This window comes from Rattus norvegicus, chromosome 6 (genome assembly GCF_036323735.1).
Source record: "Rattus norvegicus strain BN/NHsdMcwi chromosome 6, GRCr8, whole genome shotgun sequence".
Classification (NCBI taxonomy): domain Eukaryota; kingdom Metazoa; phylum Chordata; class Mammalia; order Rodentia; family Muridae; genus Rattus; species Rattus norvegicus.
The window spans coordinates 59,006,836-59,025,593 of record NC_086024.1 but is presented as its reverse complement, the minus strand read 5'-3'; the positions used below and the strand labels follow the sequence as shown (position 1 = coordinate 59,025,593).

At 39.2% G+C, this 18,758-nt stretch overlaps 1 protein-coding gene across 3 annotated transcripts in view; it reads right to left on the bottom strand.

Moving 5' to 3' along the window:
* Positions 1 to 18,758, bottom strand: part of Crppa (CDP-L-ribitol pyrophosphorylase A) — a 276,760-nt gene that overhangs the window by 98,716 nt on the left and 159,286 nt on the right.

Here is an 18,758-nt window from a genome sequence, read left to right as displayed (position 1 = left end):
GAGCTGATGAAATAAGAAAAAAAAAATAAAACACCATAAAGCCCGGTCCTGTGGGTGTCTGTCCCTTTAAGGAGTAAGCTCTGCTTTCTTCCTTCCACAGGGTTCTTCTCTGCAAAACTCCTATCTTTTCTAACATCTTACTCCCATTCCCATGAGACCAGGGGTCCCTTCAAAGCCATGATCCCGACAGCCTATGTTCCTCCACTAGGCATTGCTTCCATGCAGGACTGTCATAAGCTGTCTGTCCACCAAGCATTTGTTGTACGGGCCTTTGAGAAATATTTGCAAACCAAAACCATTACAAGTTCAAAACATATATTAGCAGAAACAAAAACCCGTGAACATATATTTCTAGCCAGAAGAATCTGAGTGCATGTTTGTACTTATTCATGTATCATGCTTTATTTTACTGTATGGACATCATGAGCAAGATTTCATTTTAAGGCAAATCAAATGGGATTCAAGAGCATAAGGAACACTTCCAGGAAATGTCAAAATTTTACTCATGAGCAAGACGGTGTATCGAATGGTCAGTAGGCTGATTGACCTTAATATTCTGAAACTTGAGAAACCATTTGAAATTGTTGATTAAAAGACTTTTTTGGTTTTTCAGATTTTTATTATTCATTATCTGTTTTCTAACAGATAATGGTTTCTATAGAACAAACCATTTTGTAGGGATGCCACTGGGGATGGGACATCTTAGAGAAGAGGGGTAAAAGGATGAAGTAGGGAATTTTGCAACTTATATAATAATGTCTCTTATCACACTGACAGGTTTTGGCAATACCATTATCATCACACTCTGTCCAAACCTCAGAGAGAACTCTTAAAAACAAAACATGAAAACTACTGTTTACAAGATTGCTGGCAGCATATAATTAGATTATGTGTCCTACATTAATCAATGCATACACCGATGCCTTCAGGCAGAGGTAATTAAGATAAGCTGAAAAAATGAAGGCCCCACTAGGGAAGGAAATGCTCCTTGCTGAACTTTACCCACCAAGTCAGATTGGATGGGTAACAGAAACAGAGCGAGGCTCTAAGCACTCTTCCTCTTCAGCCAAGCATTTCCAACATTTCCATTACTTTCTTATTGGAGTTTATGTTTAAACTGACCCAGTCTTTCACGTGCCTTGATTTTCTCTACCTTCTAGCCAGTGTGCTGAACACCACACCCTCAAGAACAGTCTACCTGGCTTTATGGATGCCATGGCCTGTGCTAATTCACCACTGAAATGAGAATTTCCCAGGACTGGGGAGGGTCTCAGCCTACTGCCTAACATGATGTCAAATCTTATGAAATTCAGAGATTCCCTTTAACACAGTTAGAAAAGGTGTAGAAATGTTCAAGCTGACCAATTATCTTTAACACCTTCCTCCCTGTGTCCAGGGCCTGGCTATCAGAGCTCCCATAGAAGAAGCCACTTCCCTTTTTGTGACTTTTCAAGCTATTTCTGGAGGGGTTAAGCCCCAGTCCTCTCCCATCGACTCTGACTAGGACAGAACTCAACAGCTTTTTTTAACCAAATTCCCAGCTCTTAGCTGTGCACTCGGAATTGATAAATGACTAGATAAGACCATCAACACTCACTTCATGAAACTAGTTATTCTGAAGTTTTAATGAGTGTGCATCTGAAAGTACCTGGCAGAGAGTAGTCAATAAACATTTACCTTCTCACATGCCCACAGTTACCTTTAACTGGGCATGTACAGGAAAAAAAATGTTGGATAAATGGCCTGAGTTAGTAGGGGATCTTAAGTTAAAAATTAAAAAGGAATACTGTGGACAGTAAAATACATATCCATGATAAACCCAACCGTGCTTGCAGTAATGTGCCCAAATGAATTCAAAGCCATAGACCTCAAACTTAAATTCTAAAATCAGAGAATTAAGTCACAATCCAATTAAAAACAAACAAAAACAAACAAACAGAAAACCCCACTATCTTCATAGGTCAAATAAGGATGGGTCCTAGTGCTTGACACTTTCTGATAACACAAATGCAGTATTGCTTCCTGCTTTTCATCCTCTTTAAGTAGCACATGCTGGGAAATCAACAAGATCACTCTGAATAAAGCTACTGCTATTCCATACTGCCTCCTCATGGTCTAATGATGTATCACTATCATATACAAAACAAGCAAACCTCCTTGGTTGGGTACTCAATTCCTGAAATGCTATCTTGTTCGGTGAAACACAGCAGGGACTGTGTTTACTTGACAAGACTGTTGAGAATAAAAAATAAAATCTTAAAAACAAAGGAAACAAATGCCAGGACAAAAACCTACCTACATCTCAGGTCAGCCAGAATAAGGGAAACATGCTAAACCTGGCACACCTACACCATGAATGCACCACTGTGAGTTTGAACGATGCTTCAGGGCAAGAAGGAGAACCTAGTTACGCAGACAAACCACCACCTGGGCACATGAGCTGCTGCAGGGTGGAAGTGTGAACATGAACACAGGAGTGTTTCCATTGTAGACAATATTTAATTTTTATCACACATACAACACATAACACTGTCTACCAGGCAAAGCAAGCACAAAACAATAAAAGAGTTACAACTCAGGAAAGAATATATCACATGTTCCATGCCAAATTAGTGACATACTCTTTTCGATTGGAAAATTGCCAATCTGAAAGTCTAGTTTTCTATAACACAGTGACAGCAGCAAAACCCTAACAGCTATGCATAACACACAGCAAAGCTTGAGAAGACTCTCAGCAAAGTAAAGCCACATCAGCAGAATGACCACAGCCACCCTCAGAGAGCTCAACTGCTCTAGGCACCACCGGCTGACAATCTTCTTCATCTCCAAATCTTTGAGATGATGCTCCTCCAACTCATGTGAGTCTTTGGAAACTAACTCATCTGGAAGGACAAGGTCCTTCCCTAATCTTCACAGGAATGTGGGACTCTAACTTAATTGTCAGATACTTGACAGCACTGGTTCAATCACTTTGTAACTTTTTCAATAGAGGTCTGCTCTCTTCCAGCACATCTCCTTCATTCCCTCTTGACAATGTCTGTCAGTGGCCTGCACAGGAATAGATATCAGCCCTTTACCCTCCCATGAGGTAGTTGCTCAGTAATGAATGGTTCCTTGCTTTATCTGATGTCTGGTTTGGTCTTTAATGTAGTGAGTGCCTTTGCTTCAGTGGGAAGAAATGTCCAATGGTTCCTCTTTTTCTAAAGTCTACATTGACATTATAAAATAAATTTTTCTAATGAAATGTAGAAGAACCCATAAACGAGCTACAGACATTATATTTAGTGTCCTCTTCTAAAAATTCTATAAAACACAGACATATATGCTATTTAGTTGTCTAAAGGTTTAACCTTATAAGAGCAAAGTCCTCTGGTAAGGATGAAATTATTAATTCTATAAAATAAACTAAGACCATATTTCTTACCATTACCAAAAAGAAGTCTCCACATAGTATTCACTAGAAATAGTTCACCATTTCAGTGATTACAAATCACGCTTCACTGTAATGAGAAATAGTTCTTGTCATACACTGTCTTACCAAAGTTAACCTCCCAACTTCTCAACTACAGAATATTTCAAAAGTCCATTCTTCTATAGCAAGAGGGCTATTTAGTCATTTCAATGACTACATAGAAGAACTTGAAATGCTGCAGACAGACTCTAAATTAAATAGTTTTTCATAGCATTCCCATTGATATAAAGTAAAATGACTTATGAAGTTCTATAGTTATTTGATACGTAAAAAATTTGATCTTCAACCAAAAGTACGAAGTTCGTTTTTGAGTTTTGTTTGGTTGGTTGCTTGTTTTTTTTGTTTTGTTGGCCTAATTTGATGTCTATAATACATAATTAAGCTGCAACAGCCCTATGCCTTAAGGTTTCTGAAAAGTCAATTAACATTTAAAATTCACAAGGCCTCTTACAAAGAGTGAGAAATATATGCATCTAAATGACTTATTGTGCCATTAATAAACTGGCGTATTACCAGCTCCTTTGAGCATCAATATGATCCTGCCAGAGGATATTCACACGGTCTGTGCAGACAAAGCGTGCAGAAACCTGAAGCACGGCCTCTCGTGCTCAGATAGCAAGAGCTGGCATTCCCTCACTGTTCACCAGGACGAGGGTGGTGCTGAACATGATCAGCCCAACATGACTCTTACCTTTATTCATTTGCAATACTTTATTCTAAGCATTTTCTCAGTACTATTGAGCCATATATAGAAATAAAGATATATAGGCCCCAGTGCCTTATTAGCATATCAATAAATTAAACTCATTGTAAAATAAGTGAACATGATACCCATTTTCCTATGAATTTACAGATCAAGGGAACATGTCCATTACGAGATCACGCATTAAAACACAGCAACACATGCATGCGGCCATAACAAGGCCACTTAATAAAACATTAGAATTGAGCTTTCGAATAAGTTTTAAAACTTAAGTTGAAATAAAAGTGTATAAACATCTTTATTCTGTATGTAAAACCTTTAAGATCCCTAACAATTTGGTCTGTAATTTTTTTATTTAATCAGTATTCTTTTCAAATTAGAAGCTAAGATCCAGGGACTCCCTGCATCCTTCCAGTCCTCCCCATCTCATCCTCAACCTTCGGAGCTAGATCAGGTACGCAAAGCAGGGTTGACTAGAAATGGAAACTGTGGGCATTGTTTTCTCACTGTAAAGACAATATCCTAACATTATCTTAACATGCTAAGTGTGATACTTTACTTATATTTCTGGCCTCTAATGTCTCATCTAAAACCAAACCATGACCTAGGTTTGCTAGGAATGCATCATGATTCCATAGGAAATTGTGTCACACGCCTCTTCTCTAATTATTGAAATACCAACAGTTATAGTTAACATGGATGTTAAATTACTAATTGGAAGTTTACTTAATAAACTGTCAAAATCTCTGAAATAAACAAATTTGTATAAATTCAATCCGTTATGGGATCTGCATATGGTGTATGTTCAGCGTTCTCCTGATAATTTAGACACTTTCAGGAGTCTACTATGAATAAAGTCAAGAAATACAGTATGATAAATGAAACAAAGACATCAATTTAGGGTACTCTCTAAATACGTATCTTTGTGTCTTACACATCAATCCATCAAAAAATAGCTACCAAGAGCCTAGCACGCCAGGAACATTCTGAGTACCACAAATAAAGTAGGGACCCAGAGAAGAACCCCAACAAACGGAAGCCCAGAGGCTCCTATTTAAGGTTATACTCGAGATAGTACAGAGGAATCAGCACACTAGTCCATATTACGTAAGAATACGTAAGCAGGAACATTAGGAAAAGATGAGAATTGCTTGGATGCGAAAAGAGTTCCTTAGACACTCACTGCAGGCTACACAACTCCCAGGAAAGAAGTAAAGCCAAGAAACCCATGCACTGTGGTAAAGAACTATAAATGCACGAGGGCTCTGGCTTTTTCTATTGGGCAAAAGACAGTTCTTTCAAGTCTAACAGACATTGTAGAAATAGTAGTTTTTCAAAATCCCACTTGCTTCCAGTATAACAAAAACTATATTCATGGTATGAACAATGGTTTTCTTTTTTGCCTAGGGGAAATCCTAGAAAGAAGTGAAGAGAAATGGATATTCCTATCGTAATAGTTAACTGGCTTTGTTAAAATTTCCTAAGATTTGGAACTATTTCAGGAAGATAAAATTTACAGTGCATTTCACAAGTATTAAAAAAAATCACTGTGGTTGGCAATATTTCCAGAGTCATCTGTATAAGGCAACCTTAAAATATGACCCTTTATAATAATTTCATAGGAAATTATTAAGTAAGCACTACAATTTTATAATGTGTGGACATAAATGTTTACTGTATTTTTCTCATTCACTTCCTGAATCACAAGTCTGTAATGACCTCCTGCTTAGGTTTGTCCAACATTCATTTTTTGGAATAGTACCATAAATGTCTTTGAGGAGTGGATCGTATGTCGTACCCTTATGCCCATCCATGAGCTTGGTGTACTTGGCTTCTAGATTTGCATTGTTGAGGAAACAGAATTTCACAAATCTTGTCCAATTTGTATTTGAGATAACATTTAAAGCTCATAAAGCAAATGTCTCTTTTTCTGCCTGTGGAACTCAAAGAGCATGTAACAGTAAAACTAAAATTGGTGAATTCGATGAAAAAATTACAACCAGGGAAGCTTTTAATATTCCTATAGATTGTTTTAAATTTTAGTTTGTTATTATTTTAAAGTGTATGGTCTGTACCTGTTACAGACAGCTGTGAGTTACTGTATGGTTGCTGGGAAATACATGCTGGTCCTCTGGAAGAGCAGCTAGTGCTCATAACCATTTAAGAATCTCTCTATCCCCATCTACTAATAATTTTATTTTTATTTGCTGCTCATTTTAGTTATAAATTAACACAATCCACAAAGATCTAGTGAGAAAACTCTGTTCGGTCTTGTCTTAGGACACATGTTGTTTGTTTGTTTCTTCTGAGTTCAACAAATATTATGGCTGACACCAGAAACCTCAAAGCAGTCGCTAGCATTTCAGAAGCTTGGGGCTCCATAGACCGAGACATATTGCAGAAGGTCCACCAGCTACTTCTGATATCATCCTGTACATCCTGAGTATATTTTCAGTCATTGAACTAGCTTACAATCATGGCCTTTTCCGAGTGCCTTGGGAAAAGTAGCAAATAACTTGAAGGAAGAAAAATAAACAAAAAAAAAAGCCTCCACATATGTAAGATACTAGACATAAAATATGATTAACTCAGGGGCAGAGTGCTTGCCTCACATGCCAGAGGCCCTGGGTTCAAGTCTCCAGTAGCTCAAAAAGTATAAATTAATTAAATAAAGCAGTTAGGTGTCCCACAATTAAAAAATATGATTTGCTAAGAAAATCCTCAGGATTTAATTGTCAAGCCTAGTGCTTTTAGTTTATTAAAAACAAATGACTGATATTTATATTTTTAAATATAAGATCAAAGGGTAACAATTAATGAGGGTTTTTATGTTTTGTTATAACACAGCAGAGGCATCATGGATAGGAGAGAGGAAGAAAGGAGCACAAAGGCACCCCAGATAAAGACAACTGTCAAGAAACAGTATTAACCTATCCATCCCGACACTAACGCTGCCTTCCTCAATACTGCTACTTCAAGGGTCAAGTTTACCCCCAGGTAAACCATGAAGAAGAAGTTCAAGCTAATGTATTGGCCAAGACACCTGACGGAAGATATGAAGACCCCTAGCAACCATGTTTGTATCACCACCTCCTCTTATCCTATTTATGCTAAATGAAATGCTTTCCCTGTTGAACTTGTCCATGCCATTGCATGCCTTAATCTTTGCTCTCAGGTTACTGTACCCTTGGAGAAAAATTATATAACCATTTAATTTTTTCAGGTAAAAAGGTAGATTTAGAGACCATGCTCAATCATTCTTCCATGATTTAGAACTGAACTCATTAATTAAACTTGTGGTAACTCTTTTCTCAGGGGCTTTAGTCTGTATCTACTCACAAGGGTGAGAAAATTACAATTAAGTCTGGCCTGATGCAGGATTTTCTTAAATTAAAAACAAAAAATAGACCACCCTCCCTGGAGAGACAAAATCCTTTAATTACATCAAAACATCTTAAATATGGAGTCAGAAATTTAATAAAGGGATAAGAGGATTAGAGTGAAAAATACAGTACAATTAGAAGTAAGCCCAAGTTTATTGAGCAAAACTTATTCCTACTTAAAATTCAAAGGTGAATAGTTCTAGTCAGAGCATATCACCAGTAAGCAAGCAAGAAATGAATTCTTACTAAAAAGAAGTTGAAAACACAATGCAAAATGCAGATGCATTAAAAACTTTTCTATGAATGTATTCACCCAAATAATTGCTTGTGGCTTTCCACTTAGTGACCCCAGTCTTTACTCAAGACGATCAAAACCTCAGGTGACAATACATGTTGACGAGGATGTGGAGAAAGAGGAACACTCCTCCTTTGCTGGGGGAATTGCAAACTTATACAACCACTCTGGAACTCAATTTGGAGGTTCCTCAGAAAATTGGAAATAGATCTACCTAAAGACCCAATACCACTCTTGGGAATACACCCAAAAGATGCCCCCACCATGCCCCAGGGGCACAGGTTCATAGTGGCCTTATTTGTGATAGCCAGAAGCTACAAACAACCCAGATGTTCCACGACAGAAGAACAAATACAGAAAACATGGTTCATTCACACAATGGAATACTACTCAGGTATTAAGAATGAGGACATCCTGAGTTTTGCAGGTAAATGGATGGAACTAGAAAATATCATCCTTACTGTGGTAACTCAGACCCAAAAGTATGTTCTTACTAATAAGTGGATATTAGCCAAACAAACAACAACAAAAGCCCCAAGTACAGAACACCCAAGATACAGTCCACAGAACTCAAAAAGGTCAACAAGCTGAAGGGTCCAAGTGAGGATGACTCAGTCCCACTTGGGGAGAGAAGAAGGCAACCACAAGAGGGGAGGGAGGGAGAGATCTGGGAGGGAAAGGGGGCTGGGATGGGGAAGAGAGGAACATGATTTGATATTGGATGAGAGAAAATGATTGAAGCCCTGAGGACCAGAAGAAAAAAATACGGAAACAGGTAACCTTGGGAGGAAGGAGATTGGGCGGATACTCCAGTATGTACCAGAGAACTGGGAGGTGAGAGACTCTCAGGATTCAAAGGGGAGGGGTATCTAGATGAAATTCCCTACTGTGGGGAGAGGAAACTTGTTGAGCCTAACTCCAGCAAAAAGACAGGGCACCAAGTGAGAAATGGGGTTGCTATCCCACAGTCAAAACTCTAACCCATAATTGTTCCTGTCTCAAAGAACAAAGAACTGCAGGGATGAAAATGGAGAAGAGCCTGAGGAAAATAAAAGGTCCAGTGACAGGCCCAAAGTAGGATCCAGCTCAAGTGGAGGTCCCAAGTCCTGACAACATTACTGAGGCTATGGAGCTCTCACAAAAAGGGACCTATCATGACTTCCCTCCAAAAGACCCAACATGCAGGTGAAAGTCAGATACAGATATGTGCACCCAACCAATGAACAAAAGCTGCTGACCCCTCTAGTTGAATTAGGGAAAAGCAGGAGGAAGCTGAGGAGGGTGACCTTGTAAGAAGACCAGCAATCTCAATCAACCTGGACCCCAAGATCTCTCAGACACTGGGTCACCAACCAGGCAGCATACACCAGCTGAGATGAGGCCCCCAACACACATACAGCAGAGGATTCCTGGTTCTGGGCTCAGTCAAAAAGCATAAACCTAACCCTCAAGAGACTGGAGGCCCCAGGAAGTTTAGAGTTCTGGTGGGATGGGTGGGGTGGAGACAGCCTCATGGAGATGGGGGAGGGTACTGGGAGGAGGTATGGGATGTGGAACAGTTGGAGGGTGGACCGGGTGGGAGACAAAAAAAATCTGGAGTGTAGAAAGAAAGAAAGAGAGAGAGAGAGAGAGAGAGAGAGAGAGAGAGAGAGTGAGTATATTCCCTTCTCTAGAATCAAAATGCCTTTTAATAATCCATCCATCTATTAATGGACAACTAGGTGAATAATTCCTTGCTATGGTGGATGAAGAACCAATAAATGTAAGGGTATAAATATCTCAAGAGTAGGGTCTAGAGTTCTCTGAACATGCCCAGGAGTGAAATAGCTGCAGTGAGTAAAATGACAGGGAAGCCACATCCATACCAAAACAATATGGCTGCCTAAATAAGACCCAAACAATGACAATATCAACCTACCTCATAGTACAGTAGGCAGAAGTCTCATTGAGTCACACCTCTAGACAAAGAACTATAGGCACATAATGACTAAGAGGAGAATTAGCTTCTTCCATGACTGAGCTCTCTCTGTACTCATACTGTACAAGGTGATCAACCCTGAAAACATGTACAAAAAACTAATTCATGACATTGCACTTATACATGTATGCATATACATACATACATACATACATACATACATACATACATACATATGTTATGATAGTGACCAAAGAAAAAGATGCCATCAATTCGAGAAAGAGAGTAGGGATGGACAGAGGACAAATTGGAGGGAGAGAAGGAAGGGAAGAAGTGAAATGGTTGTACTTTAACTAAAAATATATTAATACTCATATATGTGTATATATATTCAATAGTGAAACTAAAAGACCAATGTGAAGATCTACAGCTTCAGAAATGTTATTTTGATGGTTTAGAAGTTCAATAAAATATTTAAATTATGGGTCTGATTAATTCTGGTGTTTAAAATTTTTATTTGCAACTTTAAAGTAATAAAGTTTATTAGACAAAAAGGAAAAAAAATTAAACAAAGTCTCAATTTTATTGTTCCCCAGTTTCTTTTTTTCATTTTTAAGATTTTGTTTTTATTATGTATATGAGACAAGGGGTATGTGCTTGTGAGTGCCAGTGACCCCTGACGCCAAAGTCCTCAGATCCTCCTGGAGCTAGAGTTAACCAGCGGTTGTAAGCCACTCAAACTGTGTTCTGGGAAATAAACCAGGGTCCTCTGAGAAAGCAGTGTGTAGTGTCTGATTCTGAGTCACCTCTTCCATTCCCCTTCTTAATTTGAATACTTTTAATAAAGAAGTCTTTTTGGTAAATAAACAAGATAATAAACATTCCCAATAGGCTGCATTTCTTTTTTTTTTTTTGTGAACTCACTAAAATATTGATATTATTCTTCATCTTTTGGCAACAACTCTTTTTTTTTTATTAACCTGAGTATTTCTTATATACATTTCGAGTGTTATTCCCTTTCCCGGTTTCCGGGCAAACATCCCCCTCCCCCCTCCCCTTCCTTATGGGTGTTCCCCTCCCAACCCTCCCCCCATTGCCGCCCTCCCCCCCATAGTCTAGTTCACTGGGGGTTCAGTCTTAGCAGGACCCAGGGCTTCCCCTTCCACTGGTGCTCTTACTAGGATATTCATTTAGGCTGCATTTCTTATGTATCTGAATATATACTTTGAAATATTTGTCTTCTTGTTAGTCTAAATTACAAATAATTTTGTAAAAGAAATAGTAAAATGAAAAAGATTATGACGCAGGTTTCACTGAAAAGGTGGCCATTTTTTAGAACTCTTATTGAACTTACTTCTCTATGTTCTTCCTGACAGGGTCAGAATGATATAGCGACTACAAATTATAAAACATGGCAGAAATTAACAATCATGAATGGTGTCTCTGTAAAAAATCTGTTTTTCCTGCCCATTAAGAACAAGAGAATAAAAGGAGTTACTGTTGATGGTCTCTTATTCAAGCAAATCATATACTAATAGCATCAGTGTATAGTCATTATTCTCCATGCAGCAAGAGGAAATTGAAGCTCAATTAAATATATTTCCTCATCACTTGTCAGAGGTGAGTAATTAGATAGATGGAAAACTAATAAACGTCACCATTATCTATACACAAGCTTGCCACAAACATTGCTCCTTTCTCCCTGAATCTCCAGGAAGAATGTGCCTCACTGTTTTCATTGTGGTCCTATCAGAAATGCCAAGAGGAAGTTATAGGATAGGACTATCCTCCCAGGCTAAGCAGCCACCATCTTGAAGCAGTCAGTTGTGCCCATGTGGAAAAGATTATCTCAATTGTGCTTGTTGACTATTGATACCCCCCTATCCCCTTAGAGAGGGTGAAGAGGGTCATTAAAACAGTCAACATTTCATGTCACCTGCTGTCTGCAACTCTACCCATATTACAAGTGGCCTCAGGAGGAGCTGGAGTATATAGGCCTGAGAAGACTAGAGGAAAGGGCCTCATCTATGCAGCTTTGGGGAAGTCATCATCCCTGTAGGTAAAAACTTTCCAAAGTACCCCTTTTGGGAGAACTCCCGTTCACCAGTAACTACCCATCATCTGTTCTCCAGTGAACTTTGTCTGAATAGTACCTCCTTGATTTGTCACTAGGACCCCAGGAGGGGCTGAGATATTGCTTACCTTTCTGCATGTAATGAAATCTTAGCAATAGATTCTGAGAGACGGACAAACACAACATCTGGTTATGCAGACAATCAACTTTTGTAAAGTAATGCCTGGGACTAAAAACATGAAATTCAAGAGGACTAAATGATACTATCCCTCCAAAATCATTCCTGGAAAACTGTGCTTAGACAAATTATTGACTTTTATTTAAATTAATTATTTTGTGCCTGAGTTATATACAGCAAATATCTAATGGTCAGTAGCCCACCATATGGCTTTGTACTAAGACTTGCTGCCCTCGATTTAGAATGTCACTCGTCTCTTCCACCCTTCCAAGGCTATCAAAATCACATTACTGTGATGTGCTCCACTTGATTCATTCAAATGCCAGGGCTTTAGAGTTCTGTATACAGATGTTCTTCCAGTTTGGGTGATTAGTGTTCCAAAAATTAAAATAGAGAAAGACAGCGTCTCCACTCAACTGGTACCTGAAGAAATTCTACACAAAACTACTGTCAACAGGTTTTTTTTTCCCATAAATAAAACACGCTTTATTTGCTTGAACAGAAATAATAGCACATACACTTGTAAACTCTCTATTTTTCCCATGGACTGCTTATGTAGTTTGTCTTTATCCTATTATTTATAATATTTCCATCGCAGCATGATGACATGAGTTTGATAAAAGTGTAAATTAAACCATCCTTTTAACTTTTCACTTACATTAGTAGTAGGGTAGTGGATATATTGGTTAGTTTCTAGGAAGTCAGATCACTCTGGATAATGTCTGCTTCTAGTGACTCCATAAACAAGTCTCCCCTGACTATATTCAGCTGTCACTTGCAAATCTCCTTATGTGGATAGTTCTAGAACAACTCTATTTTCAGAACACACTTTCTCAGGCCTCCGGGACCTAACACTTTCTGGCTTACATTTTTTTAAGGTACTCGATCTCAACCTTCTCACACGAGCATATTACAGGATTTAATTTGTAATAATTCAGACCTCAGGAACCTAAATGAAGTATTAAAGTTGCCTATAAATATATGTATTCTAAATTGATATAATGTTCTAAAATCAATTCTTAAATGGCTTGGTATGGGAAAATAATGAACATTTTCATATTTTGATAAATTGGTATTTTACCCTGTCTATTCGAAGAAGCTCCAGTAGGTACACGTTTAACACTATTTTCATGAATTTTGTGACATTTGTTTTTCTATACTGAAATGTTTTTTAACATATTGAGTTGAGCAAAACAAACTATTTATGGTCCACAAATCTGAGATAATATATGGAATTATAGAACTGCCTCACATTTTTATGGTATTTCAAGTTACTCTCCCCATCGGTTTCCTAAGATGTGGAACTACAGGCCTGTACTATTACCTACTCCCTGAAAGCTCCTGTGATTTTTCTCATAATTTCTAACCCAACCCGTAAGTCTAGTATGACTATGTGAAAAAATACAGTGTGGATTCTCCCACTGCCTACGCACAGGGTTTGTTGACTTGGCAGTCAAGTGAACACTATCATGGCCTTTTCGACTCTTCTAACATAGTTTGTCTGCCAAATGGGGTACAGCTAAGTCTTTTCAAATGTGATAAGAGAGAGTGAGGAGGAAGGGAAAAAGGAACACAGAGAAGAGGAGAGTGACAGGGAGGGAGGAGGAGCAGCATAGGGAGAGGGAGAGTGTTTATAAAGTACAAGTTGGTTGGTTATGCTAAATCATACATCCTTGTAATTCCAAGGTTTGTTCATCTCCCAGGCTGTGAGCTCCAGGAGAACTGAACCAACTGAATCTGAACCTTGACCCTTGTGTCAGCACAGTAGAGAGTTTGAGTAGAACAGGGGAAATCAGTAAGTAGGCTGAGTGAATAGACTTGGGGTGGAGGAAAAGATTTGAATGAAAAGTAATAATGCAAAGCCTGGGGTTGAACCTCATGAAGCTGGAATGCTGACAATGCCTTTGAAGGATCTGTGGAATGCATGACTTACATTGAAAATGTTTATTCTTATTAGCATGTTTAACTTAAACTTCGTATCTAAGAGGACACGGCTATTTCTAATTGAGACAAAAAGTGAGGAGAATCATCATATGGTTGAAAACCAAAAACAAAACTTTGGCTTAATGTGCTCTTTTCACTACTCTCTTTAAAAAAAAACTCACATACAACTTACTTGTTCCCTCAGTACAAAATAAAATTATGAAATAATGATGCTACTCTAATGTCTGACATAGATAAATTGAAAATAATTGTAAACACACTGTAAAACTGTTTCCCCTTTTGTTGGCTTTCTATATTCCATTGTACCTCCCTAGCTGTTACCAATATATTCACATGTCCAGTGATAAAACACATATATGATTTAATTATGCATATATTTTAAGTGTATGCATGTATATATTAAATATGCTTTCCATATTTAAATACTTAAAGATCTGCTTCATTTTTATTTACTAATCATTTATTTGCTTACATTTCAACTGTTAATCTCTTTCCGGGTCTCCCCTCTACGAATGCCCCCCACCTTCTACCCCTCCCCTTTGCCTCTAAGAGGGTACTCCCCTACCCACCACCCACTCCTGCCTCACCCCTCTAGCATCCCCCTTCTCTGGGGCATCAAGTCTCCACAGGACCAAGTAATCCCCTCCCACTGATGCCAGATAAGGCAAAGTCCACTGCTATATATGTAACAGAGCCATGGACCAGTCCATGTGTACTCTTTGGTTGGTGGTTTAGTCCCTGGGGTCTGATTAGTTGATACTATTGTTCTTCCTATGAGGTTGGAATCCCCTTCAGCTCCTTCCTCCCTTCCCCTAACTCTTCCACTGGGGTCCCTGGGATCAGTCCAATGAATGGCTGTGAGTATCTTCATCTGTTTTAGTCAGGTGCCGGCAGGGCCTCTCAGATGATAGCAATCTCAGGCTCCTCGATGCAAGCACATCTTGGCATCAACAATAGTGTCAAGGTTTGGCATCTGGGGATGGAATGGATCACACAGTGGGGCAGTCTATGGATGGCCACCTATCTAAAAAATTTTAACACAGAATTGTCCCTGTCTAAAGCAATGCAGGGACAAAAATGGAGGAGAGGGTGACGGCCTATTTCATTTTTAAATACCCGAATTTACATGGAGACAGTCAGCAATAAATTCAGTATACAATCTATTATGTTAGCACTTGACTACTATTGTGGTTGGCAGAATCTGACATGACTTCCAACAACTGCCTACAACCAGTATCTGTGCCTGCTCTAACGCCCTCCTAGAGTGAGGTGGGCCTGGGAACTTGCCTCTGATCCACAGACTAAAGCAGTGAGGAGTTGTTGCTTGGCTATTAAGGGAGAGTGCTCTAGTCTTATTGGGTGTTTGCTTCTTCTGCTGTTGGAAGAGCTTCTGTGGAGAAGTTTCTGTGAGAAGGAAAAACCGAGTGGAACAGCCCACAGTGAATGCAGTGAACACCGAGTTTGAGAGGGGATCATTTCTGAGAGGGCCTAGGGTCACTGCAGTGACTCTCCTGAAAGAGACCCAGGGACACCTGGTCACCAGGATCTACTGGATAAAACTGCTCTCAGTCCTCTAGACACTGCATGACAATGAAATGCGTTTCCAGGAGAATTAGCTCAAGAATCTTCCAGAATGTTCTTCCTGAAAGGACACAGTTTCCATTTTCAGACATAATTTGTTTTCTTTTGCCACAAAGAGATATATAACAAATCAGCCTGTCTAACACTGCATTTCATTTGTATATACCCCAATAAGATGATCTTATTTCTACTTTTAGAGTTTACCAAACGAGCCAAATAAACTCTTTAAAAATAATTTTGTTTTCGAACTTAGACAATTTTGAAGATATTATTTTTATGACCTTCATAATTTTCATAAGTGACTAGCTCTAAGCAGTAAAAGAACAAGTAATATTGCTAGGGAAAACCATTTTATCTCATAAACACCCCACATCAGAAAAGAAAAAAGACAGAGAGAGAGAGAGAGAGAGAGAGAGAGAGAGAGAGAGAGAGAGAGGCCTGATTATTCTGAACAGAGCTTTGCAGGTTTCTCCTAACAGAGCTGGTGTTGCATATTGGGGGGGGGGGAGCATGATCAGTGCTGTAGAAAGAGTCATATGTTCACTCAGTTACCCTAGTTAAAAACTGCATGCTGAGCCACCCAATTAGACAAGATGGATGAAGCAAAGAAGTGCAGACCGACAGGAGCCGGATGTAGATCGCTCCTGAGAGACACAGCCAGAATACAGCAAATACACAGGCGAATGCCAGCAGCAAACCACTGAACTGAGAATAGGACCCCCGTTGAAGGAATCAGAGAAAGGACTGGAAGAGCTTGAAGGGGCTCGAGACCCCATATGTACAACAATGCTAAGCAACCAGAGCTTCCAGGGACTAAGCCACTACCTAAAGACTATACATGGACTGACCCTGGACTCTGACCTCATAAGTAGCAATGAATATTCTAGTAAGAGCACCAGTGGAAGGGGAAGCCCTGGGTCCTGCTAAGACTGAACCCCTTGTGAACTAGACTGTTGGGAGGAGGGCAGCAATGGGGGGAGGATGGGGAGGGGAACACCCATAAAAAGGGGAGGGGAGGAGGAGGGATTAGGGGGATGTTGGCCCGGAAACCGGGAAAGGGAATAACATTCAAATGTAAATAAGAAATACTCAAGTTAATAAAATAAAAAATAAAAAAAATAAAAAAAAACTGCGTGCTGATGGAAACCAAGGCTAACCTCCTCCAATCTCGCTTTATGTTTTCGTTTGTTCATCCCTTTGCTTCTTTCTTTAATGTTTAGCAGCATACAATACCTATAGACAAACTTTTGGCTACTTCAGGGTTCCCTTCTACCATCCTTCCCTACCCTTATACCTTTCAAGCCCCCAACACTCAGTAGGAATAAAAGAAGGCTAGAGGAGAAGAGAAAGGGAGCATCCATCTTGTCAGACTACTTCCTGTTGCCCAAGAGTGTCGAGTTCCTTAGGGCAAGTTTGATCTTCACTGTCAGTATCTCTTCAACCGTCACCAGCAACCCGCAACCAGTAGCTACAGGAGCAGGGGCGGCAGCTGCCACCACTCTTGGGGCTCTGGCATTTTTATACTGTCTCAAGAGTCCCCAGAATTCCAAACATCATACACTCATAAATCTGGCAAATCACCCCTCCTGCTGGAGCGTGTGGCAATCATAGCCACTGTGGACAATCTGAAGCAGCTCCATATCCCACACCTGGGATTAAAGCAAGACCATATTCCTATAACATTTGTGTATTTAAAGAAACTAACGTTCTCACTACATCGACCTACCTATCCTGTGAAAATCCTGTGCTCATGAAGGGTGATACCAAATAAAATTCAGGATAGAAAAGAGATTCAGTTTTCGGACACAAAGATATCTTAAGCAGATGTTGGACTTGTTTATGTATTTCCTAGCAAAGGGACTTGCAATAATTACAAAAATTCGGAATCCAGAATGTTCCTAGATACCCTTCAGAGTGCACATAAAGGCCTTCAAAGTTGACAACAAAACGTGATAGCATTTAACTCACCAAATACAGTATATTAGAGATGTAAGACTTATTTACATCATTTAATTTAATGTTGATACAAGGCTTTGCTTTTTAGTTTCATATCTTGCTTTGGAGGATTTATATGACTTTCATAAGTCATAAATAATTACTTAACAAAAACACGCAGAAATGCTTTGTTAACTTCATTTTTACTGCCTGACTTTCCATCTGTAGTAACATAAAAGTTGAAATTCAGAAACAGAGTCAATGTGACAGAGCCTAAACTCCAGTCTTCAGAGTTGCCCTCTGTGTCTCTGCCAACCGCCAGAGTCCTTTCTAGTGTTCCCACTTATAAAAGTGCTAAGAAACTCAAGCATTGCTTTCCAAACTCCTATTGCCTCTGATCCAAACCACCAGAAGACTGTAAGGGAGAAATAAAAATGAGAGCACCTGGCCTGGTGCTGGAGGCGCACACCTTTAATCCCGGTACTCCAGAGGCAGAGGCAACCAGACCTCTGTGAGTTCAAGGCCAGTCTGGTCTACAGAATGAGTCCCAGGAAAGTCCCGGATACACAAAGGAACTCTGTCTCAGAAAAACAAAACCACAGACAAAAGAAGAAAGAGAAAGAAATCTGTAGACTAAATTCTACAGCACCTCGCCCTGTTGACATGTTCCCGTTTATCAGTGCTGCTGTTGTCATAATCTCTTTCTGGCTAAATTGAGCTCTCTTCTGGTTGCTTTTTATTTTATATTTATTCTGATACCTAAAAGGAGATTAACATTGCCTCTGTAAACTATAATACTCTAGGACATAATTTATCAGTGAACTAAATAAAAATAGTACCATAAAAATATACGTAATACATGGAAAAGAGAAAAGCCAACTAGATTCGGGTTTCAGATTTAACATGTATCAGAATGAGACCTGCAGTGTCACTGGCAAAGCCAGCACACTCTCCAGTTCTCCATCTTTGCATGCATACATTTGGCTCTGTCTGGAGGCTTATTTGATTGGTTGAGATAGGGCCTCATTATTTACATCAGGTTAGTCTCAAACTCATAAGCTTCCTGCCTTGTCTCACGAATACTGAAAGTATAGGCAAGTTCTACCATGGCTTGCTTCACACAATGGTTCTAAATTCTAAGTTTTACAAACATAGCATCTGAGCCTTTAAATCTTTACATACATTGTCAAATTCTATATAGCTGCTTCTTTAGTGCCGATCCAAACAGACATTGATCCATTAAAATAGTCATATGTTCTGAAAACTCTTTAACCA